Source organism: Corvus hawaiiensis, chromosome 6, assembly GCF_020740725.1.
Source record: "Corvus hawaiiensis isolate bCorHaw1 chromosome 6, bCorHaw1.pri.cur, whole genome shotgun sequence".
NCBI classification, from domain to species: domain Eukaryota; kingdom Metazoa; phylum Chordata; class Aves; order Passeriformes; family Corvidae; genus Corvus; species Corvus hawaiiensis.
This window is the reverse complement of record NC_063218.1, coordinates 21,720,799-21,744,740: the sequence shown is the minus strand read 5'-3', so window position 1 is coordinate 21,744,740 and position 23,942 is coordinate 21,720,799. Positions and strand designations below refer to the sequence as shown.

Genomic DNA, 23,942 nt, shown 5'->3' with positions numbered 1-23,942 from the left:
AGATTTCTAAAAGTGAGAGAAAATGAGACACTGATTTAATACATCTCTGTTGGGGAGTGCCCCTCCTCTTCGGTGTGTAAACAGCATTTGTGGCTGTGAACCTATGTCCATAAATTGTAAAGCCAGCAGGAATCACTGACACTGTAGCCTGAACTCTGATATATCATAGGCCTTCACACTTCAGAATTGCTTTCTGTTTGCTTTAAAGCTTATCCTGAAGAAAATAAGATAACTTGGTTTCAGAAAGTCTCCTTGAGTTTAAAACCATGTCTTAAATGTGAACTCCGATGTGGCTCTGTTTGCTTCCAAAGGTAACTGTGCTTACCCTCACCTTTTCCTGATGGTAAGCTGCTGTTCCTGTTTAGTGTTTTGTCATTTACTGCAAATAATGGGCTTAATAATTGGCTTTTGTTCTGGGAGCTCTTCCCGTAGAGCTTAACTGGGCCCCTTCCATAAGGGAGCAAAGGTTCTTTATTTTCTGCATGTACTGTGACTAGAGCAACCTAATGCAAAACATGGTAGTGGGTTTGGATGTGGAAGTCAAAACCAAAGAACTTCATGTAGTTTCCTTCAGTATTTAATGGGAATAACTTGCAGTTTCTATATTGTTGTATTGAGACTGGTGATCTGTTGTTAACTGGACCTGTATCCCTGCTAATTTTGTTTTGGAGGTTTTCTTGATAATGTTATTAAGGTTTTTAATCAGTAGGCATGAAATAGTTGAAAATTCATAGCATTTGAAGAAAATCTTCCCACAGAGGAAGATGTGATATGTGCATTGGTAGCTAGCTGTGCAGCGTTTGGGCCACCAGTTTCCCTGGGTCTCTTTCTGACTTGGAAGCTGAAGGATTTCCTTCTGGAGAAAACTAGGTAACAGGTAATATTGCATTTGTCAATGTTGGGTTCTGAACCAAATATATCTGGGCTATGGCTATGAAACCATGAGCCTTCCTTATTATATTGAAGGAATATATTTTAAATATGATTGGCATTTTCCTCCATTTTATATGGCTGGGACATACGAGGGTGATGAAGTGCAATGCTAGTTGAGATTGATTGTGCATAGTGAAATGTATGAAAGTCCTTGTGGCTTTCTGCATGGTGCTTAAATGTGCTGTGATAGAGTAACAGAGTATGGTCTTTTTTTGGGGTGAGGGGAAGGAAATAGAAATTGGAAGATTCAGTGCAAGCAATTGAAAAAGAAAGCTATAGGAATTACATGTGGATTTGTTTAAAACACAAAAAGCACAACAAAACCAAACAAAAACAGTAAAAAAATACCTCACCATGAACTTGGCTATGGTGAATAAGTTTAAATTCTGAAAGATTTATTTAATTAAAATGATTCCATTGTGGAGTGTGAGAGATGAATATCTAAAGTGATCACTTGTCGTGGAGAGAAAGGAATGGTAATCAGCAAATACCTTACTCTGTATTTGGAAAAGTGCCAGTTATGATCTCAAAATATTTCAGTGGCAGTGATCATAGAGTATCCTGCATGTGTGATGTGTACTGTATATATGGGTCTTAAGCCTCGGAGACCTAAATATTTATTACAAACATTATTTTTTAAAGGTGAAACAATTGATCTATAAAATATCAGTTCTGATTTCTAGAAAAGTCTAGCCAATGGAAAAAATGTGCAGTGTCCATTAGTAGCTGTGGCGGTGACACCCTTGAGGAAGGGGAAAGATGGCACCATGGATGATCTGTGCCATGCATGCACCACTTTATTTGATCAAGAGCATGGAAGGGGGTAATGGGTGTAATGTTATGAGAAGATAAAGGACACAGCTGTTAAAATTACCAAAAGGTAATGAAGAGACAACTACTGATGTGAGAAAATTGATCACCCTAGATTTTTTTTGAATAGCAGGTGAAGTGGGCTCATTTGGGTAATTGATTTCTTAATACAGCCTGTGGCAAATTCCTGTTTCTAGTAACAAAGAGAATTTCTTACTTTGAAAAAAGTAATTCTGAAAAAGGAGATGGACTTGTTTAGACAGTTAAGCATATGCTCCCTCTAATTTTGTAGCTGAGAAAACTGGACTGTACAAGTATAGGAATATTCATGCATTGGAATTACCTTGGATGTGACACTGGAGACCATTAAGAAAGTAAGGATTTAAGGTTTTTTCCTTTGCATCAAAAGTAGCATTTCCTGGTAAACTTGAAAGGGTTCAGAAGGAGGCAATAAAAATGATGTAATATCTTACTTTCTAAGGATATGTACTTTAGGAATGTCATAACTTTCGTAGGAAACTCACTCTACAGGGTTTATAGAAGTGGAGGTTAAGAGGGGAATTGAAGACAGGCTACAGATACTTGTTCATGGAAGAGATCTCTTGATTGTAGAATGCTTCTTAATCTTTTTGGAGCAACAAATGTGTAATGAAGATTGATGACTGGAAGTGAAAACTAGGCAAACTGAGACTTAAAATAAGGAGCCCATCTCTAACAGTGTGGGCAATTAATCACTGGAACAATTTTTTTTAGTTGGATGGAAGATTTTCCATGACCTGAAGTCTCTAAATCAGGGCTGAATGTCTCTCTAAAAGATAAGCTCTGGTTCAAGCTGAAGTTATGATCTGAGTGTTGAAATTACTGGCTGAAGTGCTGTGGCCTGCATTGTGCAGGAGGTCAGTGCATATGATCGCAATACTCATTCTGCCCAGAAAAATGTATTAATCTGTTCCTGGCTCTTCTGGAAATGACCTTGTTCAAACTTGGTGGTTTTATGTGTAAACGAATGAGTCACATTTACCTCCCTAAAGATACAAGACTGTGGTTAATAATAAAGGCTGTGACGGCTGCAAAAATACAGTCAGGAAATATATGGAACTTGAAATCCTGGTCTCTTTGCTGGTATGGCTGTATGTATAGCTTCCCTGAAGCTACAGAAAATTGTGTGAGAACTTTTCTCCTGGTCTGCCCCTGCCCAACAATGCCAGGAGCTTCTGTAGCAAAGACTGTTTGAAGGGGAGGTGGGAACATGGCATCACTTGGTGGGACACTGGGTACTTGCTGCTCTCTCTGAACTAGATACTTGCCAGCTCTAATTACAGTTTAGCAGCGTTAATGATAGATGTGAATACTGTTATGGGTTTGTTAACAAGAAGCTTGCATTTAGAAATGAAAAGGCAGGTAGACCTAAGTCCCTATGTTCAGTCACTTTTAAATTTCTTCTCACTTCAGTGGTGTAGCTGTAATGGTTAAGCACCTGGAAATCAGACATGTTCTGTCAGGGTTCAGCGTATGCTGACAGAAGGAAAAGTTGTAATGCTTTCTGATGATGGTATTAAACTATAATTTGTGATCTTTTAGGAAGAGCAAATGAATAAGTGAATCCTGGGTTATGAGTGGTGTGCACCTCTGGTGTTTAAACACTGCTCATGTCTTGCAAGAAGCGAATCTTCTTGTCAGGAAGTGCTTTAAGTCAGGCTGTGTCACCCTGTAATGTTCAAGATCATTCTGATAAGGCAGAGAGGGCTTTAAAGACTCTGGCACAGAACTCATCAGCTCCATCCAGCTCCAGTAACTGCTGCTGGTTGTCTCTCTAAAATTTCACCCGTAATATATCAGGTATCGAAAACAACAGTTTTAGGTAGTGCCTTTCTGTATTCTGCAGTCCCAGAATGTCCAGGGGAGACAGTTTCCATAATGCATAGTGTTTTGACTTTTAGCAAGTTTACAATATATGCAATCATTATACTTCTCTGTACATTATACATAACAGAAACAAGCCTTTCACCAAGCTGAAAAACAGTTCAGTTTATATCCACAAATTAAAATCCAGTCCCTCCTGTGCCAAAACCTAGATTACCTGCATGGGAAAGGCAGTTTTGTATGTTGAAGAGAGAAACCCATGTCTGTTTGCTGCTCCTGTGCCTCTGAAAGTTCTGACTTCCATTTTGGAGTCAACACCTAGGTGCCTCTGTGGTCCATCCTCTCCAGTGCATGACCCTTCATAGAACTGGCGTTTCTTATTTCAATATTGAAGGCACCAGTGTCCAAAACTTATGACCAGTACTGCTGCCACCCTTACAGTGTGCTGTGGGCTACTGTGAAGCACTTTCAGGCCTAAATGAGGTCAAAAGGGCACAGTTCAGAACTAAATTAATCTAAATTTTCTTTAATTGAGATTCCTTAAAATGAGAGTGTTTGCTGAAGGTGCAGGATTGACAGGCTTGGATCTTTGTAATGTGCTTTTTCTTATAGCAATTTGGATGTGTGCAGGAGGGATGGGAGTTTTCCATACTGCTGGGCTGGTTTCCTTCTTAAACTTGTAGGAGTGTTTGCAGAAGAGTGAGACCCTCATGATACTTTTATGTCTTGCCCCCCTTCTCAGGCAATGGAGAAAGAATCCATTGTAACCATGTGCTTACTACCAAACTGAGTGGACAGAAGCAAAAGTTAAAATAATTTTTCCTCAGGACATTTGGCTAAAGGTGAAGCATATTGGATTTTATTTTTAGAGCAGAACTTGCCTAAAATAAAGGTTGGAATGATGGATGTTTTTGATGTATAGTCATTTTATTCCTTTATCTATTAGACCTACCTTATACTTTCTCTACAATGTTGTCAACACTCTACTAGCTGTATTTTATGCTTTTTTGACATTTCCAATTTTTTTCTGTCTGAGCATTTGGACAAAGCTTCCCTTTGCTGGAGTTTATCTAAACCAGAGGGGAGTTTTCTGCTGTCAGCACCCTGATAATTAGTAACTGAACAATTCTTGTGGTGACAAGTTGCAGTTTGGCAACTAGCACACTTTCCTCTTTCATTTGAGGTACCCTTTCTCTGAGAGGCAATCTAAGTCAGCTGTTTATAAGTATAAGTGGTCCTCAATCTTCTCAGTGTTCTCTGGGGTATGGCACTACCTCTTCAAGCCTCTACCTGATCAGCCATTTATTTTCATTTTGATTCCACAAACTTCTCAAAAAATTGGATGATACCTTTCTGGTATAGATTGGGGATGCAGCTACAACGTTCTGGTGTGATAGTGCAAAATTGAACAGACACTAGATGAGTGCTTTTATGTAAAAATGTGCTTCTCCAGCAGGAGACTAATGTCTGAATGACCGTATGACATGAAAATGAAGCTAATAGATGTGCTAGGCTGAAGGAATAAACAGCTGTTCCAGGTCTGATAGAGAGAAAGTAATCATTTTCAACTGGAGCAAAGTAATTAATAACCAAAACATCCTGAAAGCCATTCCAGTGAAAAACTGAAGAGTAGGATGGGCTCATATGAAGTCCATTTTCTCCCCAACCTTATTACACTGTTTACAATAAATTTGGTACTTAAAGCCAATTTTTCTTAATTTGGAAATTGAAGTCTTGATATTCTGCTGCACCTTCCCACCAAATATGTAGTTTAGCCAAGTTAGTTTACTGAGTGTCTTACAGGTGTTACTTTGCATTTCTGGGGAATAAAAAACATCAGAGGGTAAAAACTCAACTTTCCTTTTATAAACAGGTGTTCAAAACAGTCACATTTCTAGTTTTTTGTAATGTTCACTTTCAGTAGAGATTTAAGAAGAGATCTACTGGGTGCTATTTCACTGCTATCCTGTAATACCTTTACTGGGTGGTCTAGCTGGTACTAAAAATGGTTGAAGTCTGTTTCCTTTTGAACATAACTAATACTAGTGAGAATGAGCATTTTTTAAGTTATTGACTTCAGCAAGTGTGGTTGAGGAACAGTCTTGAAGGAGACTGTCTCAATTTGAACATTTAAATGATGCCAGGTAATTGGCTTTTTCATCAAGTTGTTTTCACTTTTTGTCCTTCCCACCAGTCTCCTCCAAGGCTGGTTACATTATCATGTGGTGCAACTTTTTTTGGCACTCAGAACTTCTTTGTCATAGTGATTTGTGCTCTGTAATTCTCATTATTGTTTTGCAGTGTTCATATTCAGCCTTTGATCCTTCTTTTTCTTACACTTGCTAATCACTGTCACTTCTGAGTGTGCAAAGAACTCCACTGATGTGCAGTGCTAACACAATTAAACAGCTGTTGTTCTTTGCTTGCCACCACCCGCTGCCTGTGTGCTGCAGAACAGCTGACAGCTTTTACTCTTTTACTGTAATGTAACATACAGGTCCTCTTATCTGCCCTCCCTTTTTTCTTTTTTTAATTAATAAAATTAATCTCAGCTGGCACTTCTCTGAGATTTGATTAATTTCTGTCCTTTTGTCCCAGTCTTCATTCTAATCCAACTGAACGTATCTTCCTATAGCTGAAAGTCACTTTGGCTTTGGTGTCAGTCTTCACCAACAGAAAGTTTCTTATCCTTGGTAATTTTGTATTTTTTTACTTTGTTCTTGCTTATTCCCTTTTCTTCAAAGTATGTCCCTATGAAGAACTGTTGATTTAGCTCAGCAGACTGATGTGCATGATCTCCTGAATGGCTTCCATAGATTGGGCACAGCTTTCTCATTGTGCTATGTATTCTTCTAAGCATTCATGTGACTCACAGTTCTCATTGTTGGTAAACAATCCAGAAGTATTACTTGTTTCCTAAACCTGTTTCCTCCATGCATAAACACTGTCCTTGTTTCTTTGGAAAAATGAGGTTTTGGATAGCTCTTTGCTCTTTTTGAAAAGCAGAGTCATATGGGAGAACTCTCAGAATTACCCTCTCAGAGGAATACACACATTGATGGTAGGGGGAAAAGGTCAGAAAACAAAGCATCTGAGTTCAGTTTAGTTCAGGCAGTATTTTATAATTTATGTGCATCTTAACACTTTTCAGTTTCCTGTTTCATAAAATAAAGACAGTTAAATTTTTTTTGTTGGTGTTTATTTGAATTTTTGTAAAAGAAGGATTTATAGAGTTACAAAATATTCTTGATATGTTTTGACTGTTGGTAAATAAGTGAGAATGAAACTAATCTTTGCTTCTAAGCATATTTGTAATTTTAAAGCTGAGATGAATGCTACTGATGTGAGATTTCATGGTGGTGGGGAAGAGATAGTTTTCTTCAAAGCACTTTGATTTTTCTTTTATGCAGTCCTCCCTGAAGTGTTTCAGTAACACATGATAGATGCACTCTGTTATAAATACTGCTGTACATCTCTGTGGATTGATTACCTTTATAGCATTATATCTTCTTACTGAGAAGACAAATGATGCAAAGGATCATCCTGTTCCTGTAGAGACACGAGGGACACTCCCCTGCTGGACACTAGACTTTTGGTTGTTTGTGCAAAGGTATATAAACACCAAGAAGGGTTCTTAACAGCATAGAGAAGTATCATGCACTGATCTTGCTGAGAAAGAGTTCAAGTGCTTCTGTAGGCTTAGAGATTCAGTCAGGTTGAGTTTGTCATGCAGAAAGCAAGGGGTACTGCTTTGTTAGTCAATATCTGGTCTGAAGCTGGTCATAAAATACAAACTTTAAGAGAGTTAGTTACTTAGGAAAACTCCCTAACACCAAAGTTAGAAAAGCCCGGGGATTTGAGATTATTATCTTTATGATATTTTGGATTGCTTATGAGGAAAAAGCCTGAAACTAAAGGTTCCTGTTTCAATCAGTTCATTTGCTGTCTAAGTGGGGCACATCTTGGCCTTTGTGTGTATGTTCAGGCATAACTGGTAGTAGAACAGCATATCTATGTCTGCTGTAGTTTTACTTACAGCCTTACTACTTTTTCTGATTGTCTTTCTGTTTCATCCATATCAAAAAATTCTAGGAAAAGTTTAAAATTATAAAGATCTATTATGTGTAGCCTAGAAATTTTGAATTAGGATTTCCTGAACTTACATAAGAGAGCCTGTAGATGCTGTTGGTTGTGTTTTTATGATTTTGTCTGCAGTCCATCGAATCTCTAATAACAGAAGGCAGCATTGGGCTTATGCAGGGTAGATTCACTTTTTGTACTGGGCTTTTTCAAATTATACAGCTTTTATATTAGACAGCAGTCAGCATTGGGAATTTGCTTCTACACAGTAGTATACTGTAATTTTAGGGATGCTGTATAACGCTGCTTCTTTTGTCTTTGCCCATTTCTTATGTCAGTGTCATGGTGTAAGATTGTAATGTTGGATATATGGAAGATCTTCTGGTGGTTGAAGATCCTGCCCACAAACTATCTGCCTCACTACCCAAAGGATTTTTGAAAGATTAAAAAAAAAAACAACCCTCAAAACCTTTTCTGTTGTTTGGGGTTTTTGTTTTGTTTTAAAGATACTTGAGGAAAATGTAGGAGTTAGTTCTCCTATACTGTCCTTACATTTTTATGTAGCTCTAATTCATAGATTTACTGTTAACAGAGCATGTACATATGAGCCATAGCTTCTCAGCTTTATTTTGTCTGCCTATGAAGTGCTGGGAATAAACAATTTCATTTAAAAATGGTAAAAATTGATCTCTGAGTTTGATTGTCACAATTCTAAGACTTCAGTGCAAAGCACTGAGAATTGCTAAGGATGTGGATTTCAGTGACATAATAGGGTGCTTAACACTACTGGACATCGGGAAGACCCCATAAAACCAAGTCATGAAAAACTTGACGAAGTGTTAGAAAGTTAATTCATCTTTTTCTTATTTTTTTCTGGCTGTAGAACAATGGATTTTTGGAGGAATTGATGTATCTCTGCCTAATATTCTTAAACTGAAGGTGCAATGCGTATGCAAACTGGCTCTGTGTTAAAATAAACAGAGCTTCTACTGCAAATATGCACTTGTTAACCGAGACTGTAATGCATGGAGATCAGCTTATTTCACTGGTATTAATAGCTCTCATGAGAAGTTAAGACAGAGGCAGGTGGAAATGTTGGTTTGACTTTTGGTATTGTCCTGGTCTTAGCTGGGATAGAGTCAATTTTCTTCCTTGTAGGTGGTACAGATCTGTGTTTTGGATTCAGTATGAGAACAGTGTCAATAACACACTGATGGTTTTAGTTGTTGCTGTGCAGGACTTTTAGTAGTTGCTGTCAAGGACTTCTCAGTGTCCTGGTCTCTGCCAGCGAGCTGGTGCACAAGAACCCAGGACATGTTCATGACAGCTGACCCAAACTGCCCAAAGGAATGTTCCATGCCACAGAACATCACACTCAGTATATAAATTGGGGAGACTTGGCTGTGAGGGGCCAGTTGCTGCTGAGGGGCCTGTCTGGGCATTGGTCAGTAGGTGGTGAGCAATGGGTTAGGGTTGTGAACCCCAGTGATATTGTAAACGCCAATGATATCGGAGTTTTGTTCCTCTCTTTTTCCTTTTATTACAGTGTTTTACTTTATTCAGTTATTAAACTGTTCTTACCTCAACCCATGGGTTTTACCTTTTCCTGACTCTCTTTCCCATCCTCCAAAGTGAGGATGGGAGTGAGCAAGCAGCTTGTGGTACTTAGTTGTTGGCTGGGATTAAACCACAACAGGATTCACCTGGTCCAGTGCTGGATAGATAAACTTGATTTTGACTAAGTTACATTGCATTAGAAAAGGTCCGAAGTATATCTTAGGTTGAATAGTAAGTAGGAAAAATGAGCTATCCTTACACTATAGAGTTAAAAGTACTTTAAAATTGTCTGGGAGGTAGGTCATGAGGTCATCTTGGAAGACAAGTATTTTTTAATCTGGGGAAAGCCAGATTGTTAGGATCTTCCTGCATAAGAAAATGTGCTTTTCTGACTTTTTTTGGAGGAAAGCATGCTTTACTTAAACACCCATTATTTTGTCATTTCTAATTAACTTATCTTGCAATGAGTACTGAATTGATCTTGAAACAGTATAGCAGCTAAGTTAAGGTGCAATTTAAGTGTTTAAGCATGTCAGTTCTGTAAGTCCCCCATTCCCCATCCTTGATCCCTCATACTCCACTGTTTACAGCCTTTCATGATTTTCTTGGAGTTATTTCAGCAGCCATATTCACGTAACATGAGATCAGAACCTGTATGGTTTTTAGAGGCATGTGGCCTTGTTCCCTTCTTTCTAAAGACCAGATACTGTGCTTGTGGAGCAAAAATCAGCACCCCATTAGTGCAGCTTCAACATCACTTGGGCTTCATCTGTTTGTGCTTAATAGAAAGGCTGTTTTACAAATGAACAGAAAGCACGTTATTTGATTTTCTGTTGACATACCATCAGATTTACGAAAGTTATCTCAGCCTGTGTGCTGTTCCAATAAGTTGCTAACACAGAGAACCAGAATGAAGGATTAATTACTGAAAGGTACTAAGATGTATTAAACAGCTCAGGTAGAGCTATGTAGAGCAATAAAATACCCAGTTGTCTAAATCTTTAAAAAGTACTTATGAGACACCTCCCATCTGTCAACAGTCATGGCTCTGGAAATATCCACAGCATCTTTCATACTTTTCTGGGGTATTGGTAAAAGCTGTGCTAAATTAAAATGTGTTGGGGGTAATATGGTTGGGGGTTTTTTTAGAGCTTATTTTATTACACTCTGGACCACTGGGCTTTTTCCCACTGCTACTTATTTATTTTATTTTGAATCCAAAAATGTTTTCAAATGGAGAGTCAAAAAGTAATCTTTTGAGCATTGGTTGTTTGAAAGTTTATATGTATGGAAGAACCGATAGCTTTGGAACCTTCTTTCTTTGTGTATGGAGGATGGTGTGTCCTCTCTACATTCTTCCATGCTTATTATAGGATATTCCATTGATATCAATCCTTCACTTAGGCTCATCATTTAACCTGTTGAGTTTCATTGTCTAGAGTGATGCATTTATTATCTATATGGGAGATGGGTGGTTTTTTCCCCTGATGTTCTTCATCAGATGTTTTAACTGTATTTATAAGAGATATTTTTTCCACATGGTGTCACAGTTTACCCACAGATCTGTATGTAACTAGAGACACATTTGACTGCAGAGCTACTTTCCTCTTCCCAACCTGTAACACCAGTTCAAGCTCCCTGTATGTGGCCAATACATAGGATCCAAATATTTATTAGTAAAATCTGTTGTCGTTTAGGATTTTTGAAGTCTTCCTAAGCAGCAATCCCCTCTAAGATAAAACCTTCAGCATGTTGTTATTTGTTGCTTCCCTTATGGTTTTGCTGATGCTAATGCATACTCAAGGAAGGAGAGTTTTCTGTGATTCACATTCACTGATGCTTTTTTTCCCTGCTCTGATCCATCAAAGATCTGCAGGTGAAAGATTTGGTTCTTTTGAAAGAATTAAGAAAAATATGACTATGCATATTTTCCCTAGTGGTTTCTTTTTCTTTTTGTCTTCATCTTTAATCACATAAACATTCATTACCTGTTTGTGTATCATCTCCACTCTGATCTGAACCCATTTAACCAAAAGGAACTGGCGAAGTTTTAATTTTTTTCAGTGTTTGCCTGAGGTTGAAATTACAGATTTTGAAGTTTTAAAACTTTGAAGTAGTTGCTTTCTTTACACCTACAGGTTAAAAGGATCCAGCAGGGAATGTTATATTCTTGTTTTAAGATTTCAAAAGCTCTGTTTACTTTTAACATGCTTGGGTTTACAGCATAACGCTATGTAGTGGAGAAATGCATACAAGTAATTACGTCAATTACCATCAGCTCTATGCAATTCTTCTGTGATGCTATGTGATTTAAATGTCATTATGTGTCTGGAAAAGGATGGGAAATTGTTGTTAGCTTCTGTTTCCTGCTAACAGCTGTTTTTACGACTGGTTTTGCTCATAAACAGGTGTTTAGAACATTCCTTTGACTAAGTGATACAGCTTGCGCTGCTGTGAATTAAATTGTCGTGCTTGTCTATGTAGCTCGGATTTCTTTTGTTTTCACTCCTTTAAAGAAAAGAAAAATATAAAAGCAGGAAGGCTCCCAACATCTGAGGTTGTTTTGGTAAGTCATGCTTGGAGACACTGGAAGTTTATGATGAGAAAGAATGTGTTCTTCTAGAGAAACCCACAGCAAAACATCTATCTGTGGGCACGGACTTCCAATTAAATCTCATTTTATGCTGCTTCCTGTCTATTCTTGTTGAAGGAGCTTTCTGGTACTTTCTCTACTTTGTTTAGAAGTCCAGTGCCTGGTGTATTTTTATTCCTGAAGCATATCTGTGGTAGGTGATGGAGGAATGGACATATGCACCAAAAGTAAGTATGTGCCCAGTAATATTCCATGGTGAAAACTTAAATCCATATAAAATACTTTTGAAAAGTATCATCAGATGGTGCTTCTGAAAAAGGTAAGGTGAATTCTTCCCCTGTCCCCCATTCTCATTATTAACATCTGAAAGCAAGGAGGATGCATTCTGTGTAATTTGTGGACTTGACAGTACTTACAGGTGAATGAAAGCTTCAAAAGATCTTGTAGGGTCCTGTCTTTAAGCCATTTTCTGTATATATTTTGTTCAAAAATTACTGATCTCCGTTCCTTGTTAGTTAATCAGAGACTTAGAAGAACAGAGTTTTCAACCCAATTGGTCACTCTCATTTAATATATGATCAAGAATGCTTTATTTCTATTGCCAAAAAAACCCCAGCCAAACCCAAAATCCAAACAAAAGGAACCCAACACTACAAAACTTGTGAAATTATAAATAGAAGACAAAAAATGAAAGTCATTGATTTATATGCACGGGATGGTGCATTACTGAGAATGTGTTGTGGCTGCAGCTAAATCATTAGAAAAACAGGACCTTCATGAAGAGTGATTTTAATAATAACAATAACATAAGGAATGAGGATGAAAGTTGCAGATCTACTGGGCAACAAGTAGCTGGTGTACAAGCCAGTCCTCCCTCTGTATCATTGGTGACCTTGCTGAACGTGTTCTTTGTGCCATCATCTGGGTCATGAATGCAGGTGTTGAACAGGACTGGCCCCAGTATCAATCACTGGGTACACCATAGTGACTTACCTTCAAACTGACTCCCTGCTGCTGATCACAACTGATTAGACCTGGTCTTTCATACAGTTTTAAGTCCGCCTCACTATGCACTTACTGAACTGTACTTTGTCATCTTGCCCATGAGGGTGTTGTGAGAGATGGTGTCAAAAGACTTGTTGCATTAAGGTAAATAACATCCACTGCTCTCCCTTGGCCCACCTTCTTGTAGAAGGCTATCGGGTTAGTCAGGCATGATTTACCCTTAAGAATTCTTTACTGACTACTTCCAGTTGCATTCTCCAAAAATGTGAAAAAGTTGTACAGAAGGTTTTACTCCATCGCTTTCCCAGGGACTGAGGTGAGTCTAACTGGCCTGTACTTACCTGGATTCTCTTCCTTGCCCACCATGTGGACAGGAGTGACATTTGCTCCTTTCCCATCTTCTGGACCTTTCCCAACCACCATGATCTTTCAAAGACAGTGGAAGGTGCCCTTGCAATGGCACCAGCCAACTCCTGTAGCACTCAGTTTATCCTATCAGGTCTGTGAACTTGTCTTTGTCCTGTTTCTTTAAGTTTTCCCTAATCAAGTTGCCTTTGAGGCAACAATTGGGGGTTATCTTCCCTGTTTCAAACTTTCCCGCTGGTCGTGGCATCCTGGGATTCCTGAAGACTGCTCTTTTCTGGTCGTGGGTCAAGTAGGAAGAGGCGTAGGTATTCTGTCTTCTTTCTTCAGTGTCCTTTGTCAAGTTACAAGTGGAAGAACTTGATCTTCTAATTGCAAATGAATTTAGCAGGAGGAATGCTGAACATGTAGGTACAGTTTCTAGCATGGGACCTATTACCTTCTGTTGTCTCTTTCAGAGAGAAGCAGCATTGACTATTGTAACTATGAAGTAACTTTAGCCCTTCCTGTGCGTATCTCTCAAGTCATGTGGGAGTGCACTGGGACTTGTGGGGTTTGAACATGGATATCATCATGCTTGCACTTTCTTTAATACTGCAGCCTTCTCTCCGGAGTTCAGTTTGTGTACAACAAGGCCTGATGTTTTTTGATGCAATATTTTATCTAATTCAATAACAAATAATTGAGACAAAGGGATACTTTAATCTTAATGCTTCTGTTGCATATTTAGTCTGCAGGCAAAACTTCTCTCCTTATGGCTTTGTTGCTTGGCTTTCTACAAAGAGACCATCTCCTTCTATGTTTGTAAGAGACGTCCCTGTCTTTTGGTGACTGAAAAGGATTTACCTGTGCATGTTGTTCAAGTTTATATCCAACATATGCCTGGGGCAAAAATTTACTCTAGATGTGTAAATCATAGCAAAGAGAATAGAGGTCAAGTATGCTTACTTTCCTAATGGCTCTACTCACTGAGGGTCACATTACATTACAGATTAATTTTGTTGTATTTTTATTGTCTGTTCAATGTTGATGTCATCTGAGCATAGGACCAGGGCTCTCTCTACAGAAAAAACTTAGCAGCAGCCTTCAGGGTCGGCTCAGCCATCTAAAACATGCAGAGGCCATCTGCAGTGCTCAGATTGATGCCTGAGTGGTGGGGACCATCTCCTGCTTCAGTTGCTTGTGTTACAGCATTTATTTCTGACATAGCTATTGTTGACACATTTCTGATGCATTTAATATAATGGTATTTCATGAGAGAGAGAGTTTTGTCTCAGTTAATAGATTAAGGATGAACAGATAGAGGTTTAAAGGAAAGCTGGGGAGGAGCTTAAGAAAGAACCTGGACTATATTTGTTCTCAATCCACTGCCTAATCCATATGACCATTTTTAAAAATTGTAATTTGAACAGAAATAGCAGGTCGCCATTACCTCATGGTCACACGCTAAAGCCTCTGCCTTTCTGTGAATCCTTACCAAGATGACAGTGAGTATATTTGCTTATAAGGTGGGCAACCCAGCTACCCACCCCAGCTTTGGAGCTTTCACAGGTTTCTTTTCAACAGTGTTTTTATGTGGAACAGCATCTATCTTGTTTGGCTGAAATTTCATTTGGGAGAAAAAAAGAAACTCCTTGTTCTTATTTATTCATATACTTTTATGTTTTATCTTTTTAATTGCTGGTAACAAAACCAAAGATCCCTAGAGCTGTTTGTAAATTTGAAATAACAGGAAAACAATACAGCTAAATTAATATTTGTGAAAGTCAGTAAAACTTCGCAGGGGCACAGTAGTACATGGAGATTTCAGTCTCTGGTACATCAATAAATAACCTATTACATTTATCTGGATTTTAGCCTGTGCACACATGTTCTGTAAGATGAGGTAGTAAACTCCAATTTATGTCTTGCTTTTTGTAGTTTGGATGTTGTTAGAGCCATGTCCTCTTTCTGGTTCTAGTATCCCAGACACTTTAAAATTACTCCTCCTGAAATGTGTAAAAGACTTGAAAACTTTGTTTCTAGTAGCTCTGCTCTTTTTTTTTTGTGAGAAGAATGATAGTGTACAGTCCATCCTTGGCCCCTCAGGACGATTGATTTATACCCATCTAGGCAGATTCCTGTCTACCAAGTTTACCAGTCCCATTATCACCTAAGTAGCTTTTGATGGTACCCATGCGTGCAGTGATGTCTGGACTCAAGGTGAAATCTTTAGTGAGTAATTGTCAACAAAATACTGTTCTTGGAAAACTGGATGAAGAATCTGTGTTGTAGGCAGGAGGATTTATAGCATCTTAGTACTTGTTATGGAGAAGTGAACACACCTAAGGAGTAGAGGACTCATATCTTCAGATTAGACTTCAAAAAACAGATGGGGAGGTTAAAAGTGGAAGGACTGAAACGCACTAAGTTTGTGCTTGTTTTCAGACTGGTGCTGACAAATACTAAATTTTAGTTTGCATTTTGACTGGCAAAAGGAATTTACATCAAAACAAAAAAAAAAAATCAACCCTTAGTAAATAAATATAGGAAATTCTGTAGAAATATTCTGTGTGTGGATTGGATGTGATCAACTAATCTTGCCTTTGGTTTTATAAGTCTTTCTCACCTTAATGCAAGTATATAGGTGTAGGGATATTGAAATTCACTGTGATTCCTACAAAGCCGGTTATTCAGAGTGGAAACATGCATATTTTTACCCATTAAATTATTTACAGCTCTTCCTACTGTAGTTGTGATCTTGTCAGACTGGGTAGTCTGAGAGCATGGCAGAGATAATTCAAAATTTGCAAAAGTTGCAGGGCTGCTGGTGAAAGCTGCTGGTGATGCTGCAGCTGACTGCTTTCCTTCAGCTGTGGAGCTATGGGTTGTTGTCATAGGTTAGCAAGCATAGTCCCGGAAGGGACGTCCTTGCTAAGGGGTGCTTACAGTTTCCTCTGGGAACTGATAGAACCTATCAGCTGGCCAGTTTGAATATGGACAATTCTCTAAGCCACTTAAAGTTGTGATCACCTCTGTGATCCACATTTAAGAATAGGCAAACTCCCCCTCCAAGCTCTCTCTCGTTTCCGGCGCTGGCACAGGTGGCTGCGGGGCCCGGGTGGGGGCCAGCGGGCCCGGCCAGGCCCTGCTTGGGCCAGGCCGGGCCGGGCCACGGCCATCCTGGAGCCGATGGACCTGTTCCAGCCGTGGAACCCCCCCCACTGCCTTGCCGTGGGCAGCCGGAGCAGCTCGGCTCTCCCCCCTCTCCACTGCGATAAGAAAAATTCAACATTCCAGCTGCAAAGCTGCAAGGCCGAGGTGAGATTAACCCTTTTACTGCTGTGAAGAGCTGAAAACCTGAGGGAAGAGAGAGAGGAGATGCTTAAAGCTGAAATTCTGTTGTGAAGCTATGATATATCAGAGTATCCTGTTGTAATTTCATGAAGATATGGGGGGTGGAGTGTTCAACTCGTAAGCAAAAGCACCTGCGTTGAGATAGGCAGATGCTGACGCAGCTGTAATTTCATGAGAAGTTTGGACAGGGAGAGATGAACCAGATGAGGACTTTTGCTCCAAACGGGAAAGGAGAAAACCTCAGTCCCTAGAGATGCTCCCAGAGATAGTCCTAAAGATGAAGATGATGAAGACCCTTTGCTCCCAGGGAAGGAGAAGGGCCTCTGTTTTTGTTTCTGAACGGCTCAACCTTAAAATTGTACCCCAAAAAACTTCAAGAGTGGACCCTCGAAAGCAGTTGCGGGAAAAGCTGCAAGTCGGGGGAAAGGACTCACACGCAGGCAGAGAGACTCCTCTTCCTAAATGGACTGAACAATATTTGGAAGTGGGCGGCTGTCTTGTTGTGATACTGTTTTCATAGCATGAGCAAGAAGAGACTTCTCTTTCTAAATGGACTGAACAAGGTTATTATGGAAGTGGTAAACAGACTGAACATCTAAAGGGTTGTCTTTTTACATTGTCAGTGGGAGAAGGGAGGAAGGTGGGGGGAGGAGGAGAGTTCTGAAGGTGGTATAATTTTTTTTCTTCTTTTAGGTCTGTTAATAAACTTCTTTATATTCTTTCAAGTTTGGTGCCTGTTTTGCATTTCTCCTAATTCTTATCTCACAGCAGATAAACAGTAATGAGTATTTTGGACCAAACCACTACCCTAAATTGGTGTTTCCGCCCGGGACAAACCGAACCCGCGACAGTTGTGTCTTGGTTTGAGGAAATGTCTGAAATGAGCGTGTCCTCTAATAGCAGGTTTCAGCAACCCATGCCCAAGAAATTTCTTGAAGGAAAGTGAAAAAAAAGCTGTTAACTTAACAAGCAGGGTGCATGCAGGCACGAGAAGAAAATGAATAAAGTTAGATAATAAAACCTCTGTGGAGAAGACCTGGTAAATTCAGAGCAAAGCTGAAACAGTTTCAGGAGAAAAGAAGAAGCCACAGTCCCGGGAAAACTTCTTGCTTCAGCTAAAAAACAAGAAGCTAGCTTAAGCAAAAGAATGCCACTCTCTTCCCTGTTGCAGAGCTGAGAGCTGGGGACAGAACAAGCGAGTTACCTGTGTTTTTGAACACAGGCTGCTGAAAGAATTCCACCGGCTTCCCCCCCTCTCTCCTGGACCTAGCTTTAAAGGCACAGAACTCATGCCTGGCATGGGGCAGATGATAGGGGATAAAGCATCATAAAGTCACTTCAAGACAGGTTGTTAGTGTTTCATACTACCAGTGCTAAAATCCACTGTAGTATCATCAAGTTAAATTTCATCACCAAAATCTGGAGTTCTGGCCTAGACGAAAAGTGTTATCTTTCAGCCCTTGGCCAGACTTCTTGGGCACCAGTGGATTTCACATGTTGGAAACCTGTTTCTGGGGTACTTCTTTCCCAGACTGAAGTATGGATAGGAGGACTCCATTCATGTCTCCTAGGGTTCCCCCTGTCAAAAGCAGCAGTCAACATCAGCGGTCTCCTTGGACCATCTCCCACCATGAGATGCTTTCCCAAAGGCCAGTCATCTCACTTGTTCAGCAGCAATTTTTCTCACCAGTGCTTTACTGGGATGAGAGCTGCTGGCTGGGGGAGCAGAGGAATGTGGGCTGCCTCTAGCCTCTCCAAACTGTTGGGTTGGGATAGCTGGATAGGGATGAGATTTAACTGACAGTAGGGTGGTGTACAGTGTCATTTTAAATATCCTTTGGTAGATAGCCTGGTCTGTAGTTGGCACTCCAGGAAAGCATGACTTTATGTGTCATATTTGCTAGTGCTGTGTAGGTGTCTCAGATAACACTAGTGTGTTTTAAGTGGTGCAGACATATGTGCTTAGGCAGCAGTATGTTGTGATAACTAAAATTTTATGAGCCTGGCAAGACCAGGGTGGATGGGAGATAAATATATAGTAGGGCTAGCTGTTGCTGAGAAGAGCATATGATTGCTGAGGATTCTTCAGAAATCTAGGTAGTAATAGCACCTCATAATATTAATGAAGTTTTTAATATGATTTGGTGTGGTGTATGGTGATATACTGTGTGGCTGTCCTCTGATTCAATAGCAGCCTGTGTATCTTGACAAAGCAAACCTGGGTCTGTTCAACTGGCATTTGCCAAGGATGGGAATGTTAAGTGGTACCCCTCATCTCCAAATTTTCAGTATTTTCTTTTTCAGCTACCCTTGTCAGTGACAGTCTTTACTTGCTATGCTATGCTGTAGTATTGCTTTGTGCTTCACTTAGGACTTAAGTGCAGTTTAGTAGTATGTGTATTTAACCAGTGGAGTATAAGTGTTTTGGACTTCATTTAGATATCTAGCGATATCTTTTAACAGTTAATATAGTTGTTTATTTTGATGGAAATAAAGCTTTTACCTAGACCTGTGTCTTGAGTTTCAACTAATTGAATTTGTAGTGAGCCGCTCATCTAAATGGACCCATTTCTGAAAGAGGAGTAGCATGCTGTGGAATGAGCTGGTCAGGAAATCCTCCCCACACTCTGCTGCTAGAGAATCTGATGTCTAGCAGGGGTGAACTGTCACATGCAACCCTCAGGCCGAGGACTGAGAACTTAATCTAAAAATTATCTTGTGATTTACAGCAGGAATAATCCTCTTCTTGTGCCTCTGACATACAATGAGAAAGAGAAAGGGAAGAAAGGAAACTGAACAGTAGACTGAAAAGTAGTAATGCTAAAATATTGCTTAAGTTTTAAATTTCCTAATTCCTGCATGTGTTGATGCTGGATAGTTGCCAACAGGACTGTAAGGGTTTTTACTGCCTCACTTCAATTTTTATTTATTTTTTCCCTCCATTTCACAGCACTCTAGGGTCTTCTATTAATTTTTTTTTTTTTTTGAGTTGAAATGAAGCTCAAGAAAGGCTGCTTTATTCTCTGCCCTTTATTTCCCTGGAGTAGAAGGAAATAGAATAGAAAAAAATATCCATTGGGGCTGGAGTAATCAAAATTGTTCTTTGGAAAAGCTTTACAGGTTTCAGTTTAAGCATGAGAGGAGGGACAAAATCTGCTTCAAGCATCCATCTAATTAAATATATGCAGCACTTGAGACTTTGATTTTAAAACTTGCAGGGTTTGGGAGATGCAAGGCATTTAAAAGCATAATATTCCTTTTTAAATTTTTAGCACTAGTTTCTTTGCTCTAGTTAGTTGCAGACTAACTTTGCTCTAGTTAATTGCATCCAGATGCTTGGAATGCTTACTTTGTGAGCAAAGGATTCTCTAATTTTAGGGCTATGTGAACTTACTTGCTTCTACAAATACTTGGTTCTCATTTCTAAAAAATCTGAGATTGTGTTTCTAGATTAAAAAAGACATTTTGTGTTGTGGAACTCTGTGAAGATATGATGTGAGAAAGATTTTTTCAAATTTTAAAACTCTATTTTTCAGCAGAAAGTAAGGAAGGACAAAAGTACTTAAACTATATTTCCTCTATCATTTATTATTTTTATGAAACCAATAAAATCCTAACAAAATCCTGTTAAAAATGGAAGGATAGAAAATGCAAAATTAATACAAGAAAATACTCTTCAGACAATTGATAGACTGTTGTAATAATTCAGATTGATGCTTTCAAAACCTCAATAAATTCCCAGTTTTCTGTATAGATGATTGGATTCTATTTCACTGTTTGTCATAGAGGTTTGAGGGGAGGTTTATGGCTCAATTTCATAGTCAAACTCTAACAACAAAAAATTTGAAAAGAAATGTGATGCAGAGAACAGTGCACCACTCTTGTTCTTCCTTATAGCTATGCCATTGCCTCTGGCCACGGTTGAAAACAGGAAAGTGGATTAAGTGGATTAGAGCTTGTTTGTTTTTTAGCTGCGAGTTCACTGTAAGATATAGACTCTCACTGTATTTAAGATTTGATTGTATTTTTTTACTCACTGTTTGTATACTTCCCAGTGAGGCATTTCCTTCTGTTAGATGTGACAAGGCTTCCTCTTTTTCATCTTTAGTATTTGGTACTTCTAAATATATTTACCTATTTAGGTAAAATTTAGCTGCAATAGGAAAATTCTTTCAGACAGTCTTTTCTTTTCTTGGTTTATTTGGGTTTGGTGGGGTTTTTTTTGTTTTTGGTTTTTTTTTCAGAAACAAGTGATAAAATGTTGGCATCAAAGTCGTGCTCCTAGGAGAAATCAAGAATATATCAATTAGATAGGGTGTGAGTAGCAGACAATGACAGAGCTACTCAGTCATGAATGGTGATAAGATGCATGGGATGCTCTTTTTTTCTTGAAGTAACAGAAGAACCCAAATCATGGAACTAAAATTGAAAGGCAGCAGATTCAACAGTAATTGATAAAATACTTTTGACATGTTTTGTAACTAAGCAGTGAAACTCATTACTGCAAGATAGCATCAAGGCAAAGAGCTTAACTGCAGCTCTTTAATAAAAAATTCTTCTGCATAAAAATACGTCTAGGATTAGGTTATAATTTTCTTGTCATGGATTAGAATATACATAGGGGACATATGAGACTTGCACTCACTTAGTTTTTATTCCAGTCTTTCCATCCTAAGGGCTTGGAAGATACTTCTCATGTACAGAGATTCCTCTCTTGATGATGAGACTCCTCTGTGATTGCTTCCTGCTACTTCCTTTGTACCTGCACTGGGACTGTGTTTTGGTTGTTCTTAGGCATAGGGTACTGTGAGCAGGCAAACCAGATCAAGAGAGGGGTCCACTATTGAAGGCTTTTGGAGTTTTTTTCACCTTTCTTCTCTTAACTGCTTAAAGCCAGTTCTGTCTGAAATTTTCTGTCTGAAAGTCTTTCAGGTTTTGAGGAGGGTCACCTATGTTTCAAGCATCGTTGTGATGCCTTTTCCTGGTCTTAAAATCAAGAGTCATACATGGTTAGAAGGGGAAAAGGGATTTTACCTTGTTATATATTTTAAGGATCCTTAGGTGCACACGTCCAGGTCACATGCATCAAAATGCACCTCGCAAAATGCCCTCCCCCAAAAGATCTGGTATAACATTATAGGTCTTACTAATTAGCATATCTATCAAAGATTCCCCAATGAGAGGCTCAAGTGACACCCCCTCTCCAAGGAGCCTTTTCCTCGATGGTTCTATCTTGGTTTACAGAATGTGTTCTGGAGAGGACCTTGGTGTCTGGGGCACACTGATCCCTAGCTACGAAGCTTCTAAAATGTTTAGTCTCTCAGCTTAACAAACAAGTCCAAGAATGTAGGCAAAAAGCACTAAGAATACAGAAGTTGTAAAAAAGGTATAACAGGGGGTATAAAAGAAAAGGCAAAAAATCTTCATGGCATCAATGAATTACATGTTTTGCAGTTTGGGGACTGTTTTGCTATGAAAGCAATGCATGGGGAATAAAGGCATTGCTGCCTTCTTACACGATGTGTCTTTTCCACTTTGAGTCACTAGACAAGACACTTCGTATGGGCAAACTGCAAGTGAGGCCTCATAAGCATTTGCAAAGCTGTCCATTAACAAAAGAATGCTGCTTGCAAACCTTTCTGACAGCACCAACTTGTTAAGCAAAGTCATCTTATTTTAGAAAGCTTTCTGCTCTTGGAGCTTCTGTTGCTTTGCCGTCCACAATAGCACCAAACCCCTTTTTCAGCTGTGTGTTTTTCTCCAACCACCCATGGATAACATACTGAGAGGAGAGGAGGCTCTGGTTTTCAAAGGTCTTACTACACTGCATCCTGGTCTTTTAAGAGTAAATAGCATGTTTTTGTGGAGCCATTTATCATTGTTAAGAAAGTCTTTTTGATTTAGGCAAAGGATTGTAAACCTAGATCTTTTTGCAAGACTAGCAAAGCTATAAAATTCAGGCACATTTAGGTTTTAATCCTCAAATGTTATTGGCATTTGGTTGCTAGTGAAATTGATGAGAGTTTGTAAATTTGTTTGAATATCTGGCCTACTGAGGTTTAATTTGTGTAGGACCTGAAAATTTTGTAGTTTCAGCTCAAGCTTGGAATCTATTAAGTATATACTGCAACTATAGAATTGATTCAAAATGGTTTCAAATTTTGATGTTTAGCCCTGAGCTTTCTAGATTTCAGTTTTCTCATCTAGTAAGGTAGGACTTTTAATTTGGAGTTTTTACCTCAGTGGAAAAGATTATCCCCAGAAACAAGCAGTTAAGGTATAAGTTCCTTTCCGTGGGGATCAGTTAACTCTGGTGTTTATATGCCTAAACTACAATGTGCAGAGAATGGAGTTTTACCTTTTGCCTCCTTTACTTCTCTCTGTGTCCTATCAATCTGCTGAGATTTATGGTTAAGAATGCATGGAACCATTTTAAAGAACGTAACAAGAAAGCAAACCAACTAAGTAGCTTGCCTGAATATAAATTTGGTTGATTTACATTGTTTCTCCAACTCTGCCGTGTGTAGCTTTGGTAGGTGATGAGCTCCATCTAGTGACACAGGGCTCGTGTGTGCTTCTGGTGTGAGCAGCAAGCCCGATGCGTGGCGTGTCTGCCTGGCTGGGCATCAGCTGTTTGCCACTACCTGTGGTTTTAAAACACACATAATGGGCAGTGCCATGGCACCTCACAGGAGAAGAACGTAGAAAAAAGTGAGGTGGTTCTCTGAAGGCATTAATTATATAACTTTTTTTTCGGTAGATATTATGTGTGCTTAAAAAATTATTTTCTTTAAGAGGTAAAAATAATCTATATTGAGGCCTATTGAGTCATTCAGCTTCATATGTTTGTGTATACTATCAGTACAAACATTAATACTGATGATTCCTGATTGAAATTTCGGAGTCACTTGGAGCTTTTCCCTATAGTTAGCTGTATCATTATATTACTGTTGTAATGATCTTCAACAGAAACTGGTCTTTCATAGTAGTGATTCAGGGGTTTTACTATTGCAAGGCTATAAGCAGCACAGTGTGTAGATATCAGAGAGGTCTAGTGCTTTCATGGACATGCTCTCTTGGACAGCTCTACTGTGAGTTCTTGGCTGTACTTTATTCATAGTTAATAGAGCATATCTTTTAGCTCATTAACTGAAACCTGTACTTGCAGAGCAGAAATGTGAGGTCTGTGCTGACTGCTGCTCCTACAGAGGGGAAGCTTATCATGTGAGAGTAATGTGGGCCAACTTTAGTGTGCCTCTTAGTAGGAATACAGAACTCCAGGCTGGTTTTCAAAGATGTTTCTGCATGTTGGTTATGTTAGAAGCTAGGCTAACAAGAATCCTGCTCCTTTCCCAGGTAGGAAGCTGGGGTGCCGCAATGCAGAGACTTCAGATCTTGGCCT

At 39.1% G+C, this 23,942-nt stretch overlaps 1 protein-coding gene across 29 annotated transcripts in view; it reads left to right on the top strand.

Moving 5' to 3' along the window:
- NRXN3 (neurexin 3) overlaps nt 1-23,942 on the top strand; it is a 985,201-nt gene that overhangs the window by 379,031 nt on the left and 582,228 nt on the right. The window lies entirely within an intron of this gene.